This window comes from Papaver somniferum, chromosome 7 (genome assembly GCF_003573695.1).
Source record: "Papaver somniferum cultivar HN1 chromosome 7, ASM357369v1, whole genome shotgun sequence".
Lineage (NCBI taxonomy): Eukaryota > Viridiplantae > Streptophyta > Magnoliopsida > Ranunculales > Papaveraceae > Papaver > Papaver somniferum.
Window position 1 is genome coordinate 62,248,263 of NC_039364.1, and position 17,626 is coordinate 62,265,888.

A 17,626-nucleotide genomic window follows, 5' to 3' on the forward strand; every position below is an offset into this window, starting at 1 on the left:
ATACATATTGGACTATCCTCATAAAATTCATAAGTATCCATAACCAACAAACATACTTGTTTAGCCAAGATATCTATATTAAAATTAGCCTCTTTATAACTATGAACTTAACGAATATTATTATAAAAAGTACATGTCATCTTCCATTTCTGAGTTAATTGCCAAGGAAACTCCCCCTTTTGTAAATCTTGAATGCAGCTCATAGAGTCAGACCGAACACAAATCCTCTTAACATTCCACGTCTTGGGCAATATCAAGCCATTGATAGTACCACACATTTCAGGGTAAAAATTAGTCTGCCAGGCAAGGCTAACACATAAAACACCGAGTATTCTTGAGTTGGCATCTCTAAAACTAACACTTCCACCAGCTTTGCCTGGATTACCAAGTGCAGCACCATCACAACAAATCATGATTTCACCATGTTCTGGAGAAGACCAGCTGATCTCAACAAGCGTGAAATTCTTACACGATTTATGTTGCGTTAAGCCTCATAGTGTGTGGAAATTATTAAAATCATTCTAACCAAAAATTATTTTGTCTCATGTCGTGTAGTTTCGGCATGGGTTATTTCTAGTCTATAATACAAAATAGCATGGGGTTTTGAGCTTTGGAAAAACGAATAACATTTGAGAAACAAACGTAACATCTAACCATCCCATTGTCGTCTCAACCTAAGACATCAAACGGATGTAAGAGTGGTAACCTCTTTTCATTGTGAATATATATATACTTTGAGTGGGTTCCCTCATAATTAGGACCATAAATAAAAATAAAATGTGATTTTTTTTTAAAGATCAACAACTTTAATTATCTTATTATTTGATTTTTTTTTAACATTATGTTCTCCCTCTAAAAATAAATAAAACAACGAAAATCTTCAAAATCAAGAATCACAAAATTAAATGAAAATAAGTTGTTTTCCAGCCATTGAAGAACGTATATAAAACCACCAATTGTAGAGAAAATATTGTCTTTTTATTTAAATCATGCATCAAGAAGCAAATCAAATTAAGAAAAAAATTGTAAAAGGATACAGGAAATGATATTCAACACTCAGAGCTAAGTGCCGCTAGGATACTGGTTCAGGTTGTTCAGCATGGCCCCCGCTGTGTAAAAAAGTTCACCATTTGAGAGATGCAGGGTTTCGATGTTGTTGAGCTGCGAGTTGAGAGTTGTTTTAGAGTTGTGAATATCACCTCCGAAAAGATATTAATCATTTATAAATAAGAAAATTATATAGCCTAGCTGAGAAACAAATCAAAGTACAAAATTGTTTGGAAATTACCTTGGTGATATGAAGACGTTTGGTGCAAAGAATCACAACTACCATTCCCATTCCTATGAATCAATCCCTTCATTTGATAAACACGAGCAAGGAATCACAGTTACATAATGGGATTTTACATGTTTTCTCCTCAACCACACATCGTAAATCTTATATATAAAATTGTTAAATTGCCCACTCCAAAATTTTCAATAGACATGAGATGGAAAATCAAGTATGGATTTAAAATCCGTGCAGTCGATCTGCAACACTTAAGAATTTGGACGGTTTCATTAACTTATGTGGAGTGAAAATCAAAGACATAGTGGGTATCGATGAAAATTTGAAGGAAGTTGTTAGTTTTTATAAAGCCAATAGTTTTAGGGGAAGAAAAATAGAGGCTCGCGTAAACTTTGGACGGAAATATCGTTAGAATGCGTATTTGTTTTAATAGCTTCTACATAGAAAACTGCCGACCTTTTTTCACTCTAATTTTTCATATTTTAATTTTGGAATGATAGAGAAAGTAGATGTATGAGTAATGGCATATTACACGCCATTTGAATTAATCCTAAAAAGTTATTAACTCTAATAAAAAAAATATGTGAGATTCGGCCTAACCATTGCAAACTATATTAACAACAAATAAAAATATTTATTTTAGAGGCCAACTACATAGCCACTAGAAGCAATAAATATTTAAATTAGATAATTAAATGTTTGTTGATGGTGGGTTTTTGACAAAGGAAAAACTTGTAAAATCGCCTCTGAACCTGCATTAGATACATATCTATAAGTACATGTATATGTGTTAGGGCTTCACCCAGCTGAACTCTCAATATTCTATATATGTTTACAAATATGTCTAAATCCCTGACCCAACGTCAGAATTAGGGACTTGTACTTCTACATCACATTCCGCGATACAACTGAGAATGCGTATCCAATTAATGGCTACATTAACTTTGTATCTCTATTTTATATGTATAAGCCTACACAAAATTTCAGAGCTTTACACGGCTGAACTCTCGTTATTTTATATGCGACCATACATAATATCATGTATTAATCACAACACACTGATTATACAAATTATAGATATCCAGAATGAACTTATATGTCATTCTTGGATAAAAGTATTATTAGAAGCATACTATTTGGTACAAAGTTGTATTGAAGATCACTTCGAGTCGCAGAACTTCCACGGATGAATTCCTTGAATATGGTCTATATGTACTCCAGGGTATTAACAAAGTGACAACGCCAACTACACATGTCCATGGCCATGACCAAGCTTCCATGCCAAGTAGCCAAGAAAAGTTTCCAAGCCAACTTGGCCGACGCCCCAGGGACAACTTGTCCGCCTCCCACGGCCAACTTGTCCAACGTCCCAGGGACAACTTGGCCGCGTCTTAAGGCCAACATTGGCCAACGTCCCAAGACCAACATCGGTCGCGTCTGTTGCTGCCAACTTGGCCAGCGTCCCAGGGCCAATGTTGTCGCGTCCCAGCACCAATATCATTATGCCAGTGCCAATCCAAGTCCATGGATATTGCTATAGCACCAACATGGCCGCTACATCGCCATGACGACCGCGACACCTTGTCAACACTTTAGGCGCGCTATTATGGCTTGCATGATCAATAAGAGACAAGTACGCCATGGGCATGTTAAGTTTCCATGAGCCTGTTGATAACACCATCTTATGGAAAACTTCTTATTACTCACACGAACCTTGAATCTGAGTTATCTTCAAGTTATGTCACTCTGACAGGGTTTGGCTAGATTAAGCTGAATACTTGGTCAAAATACATCGTGGCTGTTATAACCTAGTCTAGACAAGAGATATTCCTTGACTCTACTAATTCCTACGAAAAAGCAAAACATGTTACATGAGGGGTATTGGTCTGGTGGTTTACAACGACATGCGGCATGGCAACACTCCATGATGAGAAAGTGACAAGTAGTGGTGACATTAAGAGCAGTTGAAGAGATGATGGAGTTATGGTTTACAAGCTTCCAAAAACTTCCATACCATAATGGGCGTAACTTTATCGTTGCCTCCACTATCTCTATCTCTTCACGAATTCCACTATTTACGAGGAAATAGTGTGTACCCTACAACTATAAATAGACTCCTTTGTCTATTTAGAAAAGAGAACAAGCCTACCATTCTCAAGCTTTGCTTCTTTTATAGTTCGACAATCTTACACACAACAATGCAATCAACATTGATTTTCTCAACTTTCTTTGCTTTCCCTCCCCTAAGATCAACCCATCTTCTCTCTTTGTAACCAAAGAAAAATGTGAACATCCAACTTCTTGGTTTAGGTTCGTTTTGTACAATTTTGAAACAAAAAAAGATCTTCAACAGTACATTGTTTACCCTAGAACCAAATTTAAGGTATAAACAATGTTACATTTCCCATTAAATCTTTTTCTTTTAAACATTATTAAAACATGATATCATAGGTGATTTTGGTTGGTTTAGGTTCACCATGTTATTAGTTGTTGCAACGAGTGCTATTACGGTACGAGTTATCTCTACTGATATAAGAAAACATAACAAAACGATGTAACAACATTATTAGACCCGGTATAACTGTTTTTCACGTCTCTTATAACCATTAATCGTTATAATGCACGCTAAAACGATAACACATTTTTCTTTGTATAACACGTTTTTGGCCCAAAACACCCTTACATCCAACAAAACACGGCCATGACCATAACCTGGATGTAACCCATTTTTTTAACCTTATTTAGGCCATATATGGTGTCATGTTGTGCTTAAATTTTAGCGTGTTCTACTATAAACGTGTCATCACGGTACACTTTATACCTTTGGTACTACCATATTATGTATGCATCAGTTTATGATTTGTTGTTACTATCTCTAAAGATAAAGCTAGAGACGCCATTTTATTACGAGGGTGAGTGTGAATACTTGAACTACTTATGTAGACTTTATGTTTTAGACTCGAGCTAAACTGAGGTTTTTTCGAAAAAAGTTCTTTAAAATCATAATGGTGGTAATTGATGTCTGAAAATTTCGAAATCCTTCAGAATTAGTATCCAGAATATCATACATTATCCGAAAACATATATTCAATTCGGTATCCAAAAAATTTAACCGAAAATATAACTGTTGGAGTACGAAAATATATGTATTTCATTTGTCCGTATCCGTAATTATATGTGTCTATATATATATATATATATATATATATATATATATATATGATTTAGGCTTTTGAAAGCGCTATATTCATCTTATATTTTTTATTTTCTAAAAATATGATCAATTCAATAAATAATCATCTACAAATATTATTATCTTAATATATCTTTCTGTTATCCACTATTAATTTTTTGCAAAAGTACAAAATATTTTATTTTTTTCCGAACAATTTCTGATAAGATATTATCAGGCATCATGATAAAAATTTGAGTACAAACTCAAAGTGAAGAGAACTTAGTCACTTATAGCCTGTTTGGGTGCCATTTCAGATGTTGTTTTTTGACTGCTGGAAGCAGAAAAGTCAGAGGTTAGTTTGGGTATTCTAAAAGCAAGAAAGTTAACTTTTTGTGAAGCGAAAACTTTTACCTCTGACTTTGGCTTCTTCTTGTGACTTCTACTTTTGGCGTAGCTCCTGGTATCCAAACGTGCTATTAGTCTGCCGGACTTCAGATCATATGCGGATGTTATATGTTATTCCTGGACTTGGATGCAGATAGTGCCAATAACTTTGTCGGGTACCATTATGGGTCTCTTACCAGTTGTTTGAGCATAAAGCCATACTAAATTCAAAGACTCGAGTTTCTTTTTTTCTTTTTTCTGAAAGACTCAGAGTTAAATTTATCGTAATGTATAAATTTTTAACTTCAAGAATAAGAATAAATTAACACTGCAAAAGAACATTTTGTTTATTTGGATTTTGGATTAGCATAAAAAATAATACCTTCAATGGGGTGTTTCTCTGATATTAGAAAGTGGTTTTGTTATGAATTTGTCTCCCACCGTTTCGTAGTTATCTTCTCACAAACTCTAAACCAAAAAATGCCAGGTTAAGGGTTATCTTCTCTCTTGGCCAACAAATTATATATTCGAATAGAAATTCTTTTTCTCTGCTTTAATTTCTCTTAGCCATCTTTATTAGTGGATTATATAGTAGTTGCATTGTTATAGTACTAAAATATTATATTTTGTTTGGATATTATTGCAGTTTTTCAATCTTATATGGAGATGCTCATGTCTCGTATTCCTTTTTCTTTCGTCGATTCAACGATGTGGGTCAGTCAAAAATACTTTAGTGGATCAAATCGGCTAGTGGGACCATACACTCATAAATAATTGTTCACTTGCAAGTTGCAACTAGATTTGTGGTCGTGGTATGACGTGGTAACTTCTCCTAGACATAACAACATATACAATTTAGAATATTTAAATTGATAAGGAGAAAATAGGTTAAAAGTTGTATCAAGCTCGATTTCCAGAAATTTTAATTCGACTTGAAAATATTTCGCCCAATAAGAAATTATAGTTTTCTCGCATTACAAATATTTTGTATTTGCCACACCACTTGAAATCTAAATTAAGGAAACTTGTGGTTAGTCGTAGCAATCTACTCATGACTGCCGTATGAAACCCTATTGTTTAACCATAATTCTTTCTTTCTTTCTTCTTTCTTACAAGGGTGTATTAAATCAGAATTTATATGAAAAGTTAAGATTCTCAAATTTTTCATGGTATTCAATTCAGATTTATTTGGATTCCTAAAAAATTTGAGGAATTTAATTTTATGGATATTAGATTCCACAAAATCCGAGGTATCCAATTTATTTAGATTTTTATGGTTTGTTAGGGACCCAAGACTTTTATAGAAACTTATGGATATTACAAGGCAAAATATATACATTATTTTCTTCCAGAAACCTCCATCCAAGGCACAAGACTTTTGCGGAAACTTGTGGATTCTTATATTTTTTTCTTATAAACTAGCACCAACACTACCGTTGCTACTAACATCCTACCTCCACCACTACCTCCGCTACCAGTACCACCACCACCATGATCGATCACTGTTGGCACCACCGCCACCAATAATGCCTTCACCACCACCACCACCAGGATCATCCCTACCTCCCCCGGCACCACGCCTACCGCCAACACCGCTATTAGCATCACCATCATCCCTACCTTCACTACCACCGGTCCACCGTCACAACCAACATCACTGATACCACAACTACCGCTGAAACAGTTATTAGCATCGTCGCCATCTCCACCAAAAATATTTCCCCATCAAACTAATTTATATATTATGTATTATTCCTTATTTTTCCATATAAGAATCTAATATAATATATTATATTCCACATAATTTTCTAGATTCCATATAAGTCTTCTGGATTCTGGAAAAACCAAAATAAGTTATTATCTGTATGATTCTTGATCCGATACACCCTTGTTAATATCACATGTTTCCTCCTCTGCCTCATCTCCATCTTTTCTATGTTTTCCTTCTTTCTTTTATATCAAGATTTCTTCTTCGTTCATCATTATTCTGATTGTTCATTGTTTTATTTTTCAGGTATGATTTTTTTTGCTGCTGATGACAACAAAATCCTATAGTCTGTTGGTAAACCATGTTATTCATTAATGAAAGGGATTTTTATTATTACTAGGGTTTGTATACAATATTTCAGCTAATAATTGAAAACGTGGGGGTACCAAGTAGACCACCAACTTTTTCGTTCGACGACACGTATGGACAAAACCTAATACAATTGCAAGCAGACCAACTTAATGATCCTTGAAAATATGTATATAGAATTTATATCTCCGACTCTTCTCAATCAGTATGTATTAGACAAGAAATTCGTGAACCTGATCGTTAAGAAGAGTACTTGGACGATCTCAAAAATCAATATCCAAGATCAATCTAGTCTTATCCAAATAATCCAACCGAAATTTGCAACGTAATTAAACTTGTTATTTATCTTTCAAGATATAAATTCTATAAGAAACAAGTCTCGTAATTGATCAGAACTAGATGGATGTATCAAATAAGATTGATATGTATAACTAACATAAATCCAATTATGAAGATAAACAATATAATGTGGAAAGGAAAAACACAAGAAACTATACGTTTTATTAACAGGGAAACCGCAACTGTAGAAAACCCCGGGTCTTTGTCCATATTTGAACACTAAATTGTATTAAGCAGCTACATACACTAGCCTACTATCAGACTTCGGATTCAGTTATAGTCCCGCTCCTTACATCTCTTGAAATTTGCAAGGTTCTATGCAATTGATTCCCTTAGCTGACGTCCTTTACATCCTAAGAGTTGCTTTAGCTTAAATGAAGACTTTTGATACCAATCTGCCTCTAACAGATAAGCTTATTTGATTTCCCTTTAGATCAAAGATCCAGACTTTGAAATCTATTTGAAATAGACAAAGCTAGCAAACCTCGTAATCTGGAACACTTACACTCACTTAGATGAGAATCCTGGATCTTTTACCACCTCTCAAGAACAATCTTCAAAAGATCACTTAAGATCAATTATTAGATATCTATCTTGAGGAATCACAAAGTCTGAGACGAAGAGAACTTTGAGATTTATGTTTATCTTTCCTAAAAGAGATTACGAAAACCTCGATAACAGAAAAGCAGGATCAGGATACACAAACGATCAAGGTAAAGATAGTTGGACCTGGCTTCATGAATCCCCAAAGAAAAGTCTTTTAGTTATAAACCTAATTATGTTTCTCAGAGGAAACCTAGGTTCATAGAGGACGACTCTAGCTATCAACTAAGACACAAAGTGTCAGATGAAATTTCCCAGTTGAAGAGCATCTTCCTTTATAAATTTTCAAGACCGAGGGTTTCTTAGAATTCATGTTAAGATAGCTTGATAATCAAGCAAACACTTTTGGTCTTAAACACAATAGAAGAATATACACAGTGGCTCGGTTACGAAACCGTGTATAACAATTGTTCGGTTTCGGCAAATATGTCATGTGAACAATAAGCAAATTGATGTTCGTTAAAAAACTTAAGAGTTTAATCATGATGCACACACATAAGTGTTTAAGTGATCAATGAAGTCTTAGAAGTGTTCAGGAGAGTCATAACAATGTTAAACATATTTGAAAAATAAGTCTTAAAGCATCTGCTAAATTATACTAGGATCGTTGATGAAACGGTTCGTGAATCGTAAGACTAAGGTTCACGAGTTAGGGTGCTATGGTTCGTGAACCGGGATCTCAAACCCTACTGGGATTGAGAACTCAGATGTACACTATTCGCGAAATGGGTTAGCCACCCGTACTTGGTTTGTGAACTCAGATGGAAACATTTCGCCAACCGGGTTCGCCAACTTTAAGCCTTTCATACCAACCAAAAATTCAGTTCACCACGGTCCGCGAACTGTTCCCAACATAACTTGTGGTTTGCGAAATGGTTCGTTAACCATCCATGTATTTATGAAACTCAAATATCTATGGTATGCAGACTGGTTTGCCAACCTACCCTAAGCAGAAATATCAGAAGTTCATAAATTTCTCTCTTATGATGTTTGAAATATTCCCAAATGATAAAATCAATTGTATAAGCTATTTTCAATTGATACACAAATTATTTCTCAAACAATAAATTGTTTCGAACTTAATATTGTTAAGGACCTTTTAACATCTATGCTCGAATCATATTTTCATATTTTTAACAAGATAAGCTTGACTCCAAATATCTTTTGTAAATATACTAGAAGTCATACGACATAGTATCAATAGATAGAATGGTAAGATAGTTAGCAAAATAGAATGGTTCAGTCATCACATACCTGATACAGAAGTTCTCCAAATGTTTTCGTCGATCTTCAGTCTTCGAGGGTGATATCTGATACTCAACTACCAAATTATAACCTAGTCTGAGACTTGATTTAGTATACTAGAAATCAAGAAATAGTTTCGATCATCTAACATTGACAACAAGTTTGAGATAGAAAAACTTGTGGGTTCAACCGAGCATTACTCTAACAATGTCCCCCCTTGTCAATATTAGTGGCAAAACTATTCAATATATATGGATTCAAAATAAATAAATTTTTCAGCTCGCAATCCACTGTGCTTGATTTCCTTGGTTCTTCAACAAACGTCTTGAGTTCTTCGTACTTCAAGTTCTTCTATGGTGCTGCATGTGTTCGTTCAGTACCTTTGTTGTTGAAGATCCGTACAATAAAAACTTATGAGAATACTCACAAAGAGCTTTGTTACAATAAAAATTCACTCTACTCATTGGTTAATATACATAAACATAGTATTGATACCTTTCTCAAAGTTCAATTGCACCGCAATTTTGAACCAATACTATGGTGATATGTTCTCCCCTTAGCCAATATTTACATATTTTGCAAAATAGGTAAAACCTATAGATAATAATCCACTTCCCATACATAATGCTTCGAAAAGCCATATATTGTAGAAAGATACTACATAATAATTCTCCCCTTTTTGTCAACAAAATTGGCTAAGATGAAAAATAGATATAAATAGTTTCAAGACTAGAGAACACATACCAGCTTTTAGTTTAGACGATTTTAGCATGAAAACTTGGTTTGCGTCAAGAAAACGTAAAGGTACAAGAATCTCCTACAATCCCACATCCGCTCTCCCCACAAAGATATAACATTTAAGCACAAGTTCAAAATGAACTCTCCCCCATTTGACGTTATTCCCGAAAGAACAACATGAGCGACCTTGACTCTAATCACATGAGAAGGATTTTCTTGGACATTAACAAATTTACTCGCCAGTTACGAACAAAGTGATCGCTGTCGTATGCGTCAAAAATAATTTCACTTTCTTACTTAACTAAAATAAATGAAGTATGTGATAAGAAAGAGTTCGTTCCCACAGAGAGGCTTCTGTTGTTATAAATTTCAGTTTCTTAGTAACCAAGGGGGGATTTTTTTTTGTTTTAGCAAAGCAATAAAAGTAATTGAAAGCAATAAAATAATTTGAATAATCAATAAGAGGAAGATATTGGTCACGGGATAGTATCATTCACAAACATGTATTTTCATCAATGACTAGAATTGATATTTTAATCTCCCATTTATTAAAAGTCCTAGGATATCTTGATCGCAAGAGTATCCCGTTTATTTCTCGATTTTATCACAAACAACATTAAAAGATGCTATTGTGAAATCTACCTAGAAAGCAACCTAAAGTGTAAAATCACAATTAAGTTTAACTCCCTAAGAGCAATAAGTTCTATGAAATAAGACTAATCAATGCAAACAAACGTGTAAAAGCACTAATTCGTTTTAACAAAGGTTATGATTCATATGTGACTAGTAGGATATACCACTACAAGCATTACCACAATTATGCTACTTAGAATCACGAATTTATCACTTTTTCGTATAATAAAACCTAATCTAGCAATAGATATGAAGACCAATCTAATTGATTCCGGACTCAATCAAACTAGCACTCAAATCATGCAACAATATTAACCATGAATCATAAACAATAAAGTTGAGACAAAACTAATTCATTGAATCAAATATCATTTGTGAAATCCACTTTATCCCATAACAAATAATAGTATTTAGTTACTCATAGCTTTTGAGTTCATCATAATCATAATAAAAAATGAAATGAAGAAGATGAAAAATAAACAAAAGCAAACCCTAGTCGCTGCTCTCCAAAGTTCCAAGTAGAAAAAATACGTGATAACCCAAGTTGTAGAAAACTTTTGTAGCTTTTCTCCGACTTCTAAAATTATTCCAATCTCCAAAGTCCAATAATAAGATATCCACCAAGCCCATATGTGAGGAGTAACCAAATGAGAATATGTCCCAAAAGAGGTCGCCGGAAAACTGGGTCCACTGCCGGAAGTTGGCCGGAAAAGTGGTCGGGAAGTAGCTCAGGTGACCGGCAAAGTCCACACGGTCACCTGGACAAGTGAGTCAACCCAGTCAACTCGGGCAGTCAACTGAGTCACAAAAGAGTCAAACCTGGTCAGATCTAGTCACCCGAGTCAACTCAATGATGTCATGAGTCAGAAACGAGTCAGAGTCTAACTGGTCTGACTGAACTGAATTGCATGGGCTCAGACCATTGCACATGCCAGAGCTGTGTTGCACCAAGATGGCGCTTCACCAGTGCAATCCAGCCATGAAGGCTGTTCATCCTGCATCTTTACCAGCCTACACTTCAGCTGCAATACTTGTATCTTCTCAGCTTCAAGCTCCACTCTCTCTTGCTAAAACCATTCAATCAAACACCACCCTCTGCTCAAAATAGCATCCACCTGCAACTGTCATCCAGCTACCAGCACAACTCCATTTGAGTTTCACTTCAGCTGCAATATCCATGGCCAACAACTACCGCCATATACTCCCATATCACAACTGCAACAGCATACTTACACTACTCCAACTTCAGCTTCTCTACCAAATTCTACAAATTCATCTTGTCAGCACCAGAATTCAACCCTAAGAAGCATCCACAGTTCAACCTCAGATTGTACCATTCAGCTCACTGTCGAGCAGCTCATTGCAGCAACTGCACCTGCAATTACGCAGCTGCTCCTGCTCAGTTCAACCATTCTGGCTTCCCAGCATCAGTTAGCAACACCAGCTTCACATACACATCCATAGTCCCACCTGAAATCAGTTGAATCCCTAAACCACCAAAAACAGTTGCGTCGACTGCAATAACTTCAGTCGAGCTACAAAAACCCATGCATCAAATTTCATCTCCAGCTGTACCAACACCAACTCAGCTGCAATATGAGCTTACTAGCAACATCAACTACAACTCATCACAAGACCCTGCTATTGCACCAGTTCTCATTCCACCAACAGCAGCATCAGTTCTTCCATATAACCTCAGCTGCAATCTCGCGTAATCGATCACCTTGTACTGTTCCTAGCATTCATCTAATCATCTTTCATATCACCATAGAGCTTCATCACTTCAACCACTGTGAAATGCAATCACCAAAACACCTATAGAAACAACTGCATTCTCAAACCCATTGCAGCAACTCAGCTGTAGCTTCATCACTGCAACAACTTCCTCTTCTCTGCTCATATCTCTACACCACCAGCCATCACATACTCACACAGCACCACCAGTTTCTTCCATTGAAATAACCAGTATCCTGAAATTCGATTAATCTTCAACCATGTTCTCTCGATTCAAACTTCCAGCAGCTTCATACATTCAATTCTCTACAGCTCTATCTGCCAAGACATTCATCTAGCAGTCACCATTAACCAATGCTTCAGCTTATATCATAGCAGCAGCACACTTCTTCAACCTCTGCATCTCAATCAATCTTCTACCTCATTCCAACAGCTCAAGTCTTCAGCTACAACCCCCATCTCAAGCTGCAATTCTGCAACACAGCTAAACTGCCCGCCATTCACTGCATCTCAAAATCGAATCCACAGAAAACCCATTTCGATTCTTGCCCTAATTCTTCAGTATCTGAACTTGAAACACTTAGATTCCTTCTCAGCCCATCTCTTCCACCATTACTGCAACATCAATCCCTAACTTGAGGTTCATCTGTTGAGCTTCAAACTCAAAGCAGATTGAAACCCTAACCTGTGAATCAATCTTTTCCATTAAATCCTTCTTCACAGTTCATTACACAATCCATCTTCTCCATCATCAGCAGATCGATTTAATGGTAACAGCTTCGAGTCTCTTTCTGCAACTCAGAGTCTCAGACAACAGCCGCCTCCAAATTCTCGATCAAAACCCTCAATCTGTCACCAACATCAGCAGCAAACACACATCACAGATCCATTTGATTATCGAAATGAACCAAACCCATCCTTCAATTTCATCTCTGATTCATCCTCCTCTAACTTCAAGCACACAGAACCCCGGATTCCAACTAAGAAACGGATCTCCCTCTCTTCCATTTTCGACTTCTTTCTGATTCTCTGAAACCCCAATTTCCCGTGTCTGCAATTTCGACCATTAACACCCATAAACCAGTTTCATCAATTAATTCATAGCTGCGCCTCTTTTTCACACTAAATTTCAGGCAAAAAAAAATACTGAGAAGAGAAACTCTTCTCTGAATTTTAGGGTAAGAGAACTGGAGATGATACAGCCACTCGGGAGAAGCAGATAAGGGGTACTCAGATCACTCTAGGCACCCAGAACTCGGATAAAGGATATCCATTTACTATTTGGCCTGTCAGTCTCAGAAAACTGACAGTTCATTCTTCACTCCTTCTTGCGACCTAAACCGGCTCCATGGATCATTCGCCTATGAATTGACCTTTTTGCGTTTTATGCTCCAAATGGACGATTTCTCCTTCTTTTGCTCCAAATGACTCAAAAGTACCTAAACACTCAAAAGCAAATATAAGATACATATTTTACAAGAAAACTAGTAAAGAAAGCATAAACATAGATATAAAATCAAGGTGTTTACAACACCTATCACAAAGTAGATTTGTATCCCAATATTTTTCTCTCTTCTCGTTAGTTACGAACAAAGAAGTTAAAAATAACGATCTTAATGTTAGAGGCACTAAGATACAAGATTTTCGTAAGAAAAATAATCATCGACAAAAATTATCCTCCATTCTAGCTACGAACAAGAGAAAAATTAGTGCAATATGACTCAACATAAAAATTATAACTTCTCTAACCATGCACGAAGATAGAGATTAAAGTTCACCACTTATCCCCTGGCGGTTATGCAATCAAGGAAGTAATTAGATTCTTAGAGAACATCTCATGGAATTATGTAGCAATATATTCACAAAATTGTAATCATGAAGTGATCAATAGTACCATTCTCAAAATAGTTTACTCCTGTTTCGCAAGAGTTAAGAACTTTACATATGAGAAAATATGAGATATATGTTCTAATCACCAGAATATGATAGCAAAGAACTAATATCATAAATAAGAAATACATATATATATATATATATATATATATATATATATATATATATATATAATCTATAAAGATTAGGTATTGCATGTCATCTTCCAAAATAAAATTTAATTAAATAAACTTTAAACATGCAAGATGATAGTATTTGGAATAGCTAATGCAATACATAAGAACTACTCCAAAAGCTAGTGTTCCTTATTAAACAATAAGAATAAATTCCTACAAGGAGTTAACTAGTAAAAAGATCCTTGAAGAAGGTATTATCATCACCCAACTCCTTGTGATTAAATGGCATCGGAATATCAGGTTCATGAATAAGAGTGTTAACTTCCTCAAACCTATTCCGATGTTGTTTGACAAGTGCTTCTTGAATCTCAAGAGATTTCTACATAATATACTTGAGACCCTACAATTCCATATTGGTCTTCTTAAGTTATTCAAGAATATATGCAAACCTTTGTTGATTTGAGCAATTTGCTCTATGTTTCCTCATGTTCTTCCTTTTTCTCTTAAAAAACGAATCTTTCTCCTTAGGGTAGGAATTCTCAGCAACCTTAGTTGTGAAATCAACAACCATAGGTACACAGGTCTCACCAGAAGATATCTTGCTCGAAGACACCATAGCTCAATTTTCCTTTTGAGTATGTAACTTGTGCAGAAGCACAATTATATAGAACTTCAAGAGCACTTTGTATTTTGGAAAAATTATAAGAACCGTGAAAAACTAAAAAAGAAGAGTGTTAAACCGTAATGTTCGGGAGATGACAAAATTCTTTGTAAGAAATTCATTCATGGACCAAACAACAAACTTAAAATTTAAAATACAATTTTACCCTCTCTGAAAATTTGTACGTGGGATAAGTATTTACAATATTATTACTTGAAATATCGAATGAAATGAGTGGAGGTAGTGGTTTGAAGATAAAAACTCTTTGAATATTCAAGCCAGTCAAGTAATAAAATTCAAGACACAAACTAGAAAATTCGTTCGGAAGCCCTTGGAGGTGCACAGTTCTTGTCTCTTTTAAGGGCACATGAGACAAGAAAACACCTTTTCAACATAATTAATTTGTGTTGGGGTGAGCAATAGTAAGCTCACCTTTAGATTCCTGCACAGGTTTGTCAAACTACATTTTTACTGGTTTCTTAGACTCGTACCTAGATGGTAACGACCTTAGAATCTTGCATATTATATCCTTTGCAGAAATAATCTTTCCAAGAGAGAAATAAGCATTGACAATATCCGAGAAATTAACGTAAAACTATTCAAAGGTATCGCTATCATCCACACGAAGGTTTTTATAAGAAACCTAATATAAAGGCGTCACCTTCTAATAGAAGGGTTCACCAATAGGACAAACACTGGTCATCCTTTTATAATTTGAAAAACTCCTTATCTAAAATATTTTCATAATGGCTAAATAGCCCTCATATAGTTAGTGCTAATAATATAATTAGCTAATAGTTAGATTAATAAAAAAAATTGTATAAGTAGTGATAAAAAACTAGAGTAATATAGTATTTTGGTGGGAAGAAAAAGTCGGAAAAAAAACTTGGAGATTTGTTTTCAACTAAAACCCTAGATTCCAAATCACATAATCAATGTCCTTTTTATTTCTCAAAATTGGTGAAACTACATAAAAAAATTTTTTTAGCTTTTTAAAGTGGTTTACGGTTGGGTTTTTCCTTCGTAGCTAACCGTAAGACAAATTTACTGTTAGGAGATGATGAACTCATAGCCGTAACTATGTAAAATTGGGTTTACGGTTAAGTTTTTAGGTTTTACGGTTAGGTTTGTCTTGGATGAACCCAACTTGAAAAAGCGGGGGTCTAACAACACCACCCAATATTTCGCTTAGCAATCTATATGGACTAACTCCGAAATACTTTGCTAGAGAATCAACTAGACAGTCATACTCGATCTAGATAAAAGTATCTCAAGGAGTTAATATCTCTCTCTTGATTTGATTTTTACTCAAGCTAAAAACAATAGCGAGTCTTTATCAAATACAAGGAATAATTTGGACGATACCAAAGACCAATGTCCAAGTGTTAAATCGACAACCACAAGGTCGGCTCTCCAATCAATTAAACTTTAACGCACAACCTGTATTATTTCAAAATTATAAAGATAAAACAATATAATGCTGAAATTGAAATAACACAGACACCAGAAGTTTTGTTAACGAGGAAACCACAAATGCAGAAAAACCCCGGGACCTAGTCCAGATTGAATACACACTGTATTAAGACGCTACAGACACTAGCCTAATCCAACCTAACTTCGGACTGGACTATAGTTGAACCCCAATCAGTCTCCCACCGATCCAAGGTACAGTTGTACTTCTACGCCTCTGATCCCAGCAGGATACTACGCACTTGATTCCCTTATCTGATCTCACCCACAACCAAGAGTTGTTGTAACCCAAAATCACAGACTTGATAATAAACAAATCTGTCTCACACAGAAAAGTCTATCAAAGGACAAATCTGTCTCCAACAGATAAACCTTAGGTTTTGTTCCGTCTTAAGATATAAAATCAAGGTGAACAGGAACCAATTGATAATCCGGTCTTATATTCTAGAAGAACAGCCTAGATTAATCAATCACCTCTCTACAATCCTTCCTGACTACACAGGCGGTTTGTCGCGGAATCACAAACAGTGAGACGAAGATGTTTGTGACTTCTTTATCTTGTCTATCGAAGAACTCTCACGATCTCAAGCCAATCAATCGATTATACTCGTACGATAGAAGATGCAAGATCAGATCACACAACTACAATAAAAGTAGTATCGGTCTGGCTTCACAACCCCAATGAAGTCTTTAAGTCGTTAACCTGGTTTTAGAGAAGAAAACCAAACGTTAAAGGAAAATCGACTCTAGTGAGCGCATTAGTATCACACAGACGTGTGGGGATTAGTTTTTCTCAATGCTATATGTCTCCTTTATATAGCCTTCAAATCAGGGTTTTTCCTTAGTTACAAAGCAATCCTTATTCACTGTTAGATGAAAACCTGATTTAGATTCAAGCTAATATTTCTCAACCATTAGATCGAAAACTTATCTTGTAACACACACTTGGGTAAACGTTTACTGGGTTTGTGAAAACCATGCCCAAACGTGTACGTGTATGTTGGTTCAACACAGTAACCCAAAAGGTTAACCATATGAGCATTTCATATTAACCTTGTTCTTCTTCACCATAACTAGTTCAATTGACTCAAATGAACTAGTTAAAGAGTTGTTCAATTGCTATGAGATCTTATATAACTACACAAGACACAATTGAAACAAGGATGATTCGATTCGATTGAATTGACTCATGAACATTATAGACACGGTTTGCATAAAGCATTCCTTAGTAATTTAATGTTTCATGTTCAGAGCACATCTTTAGATCATA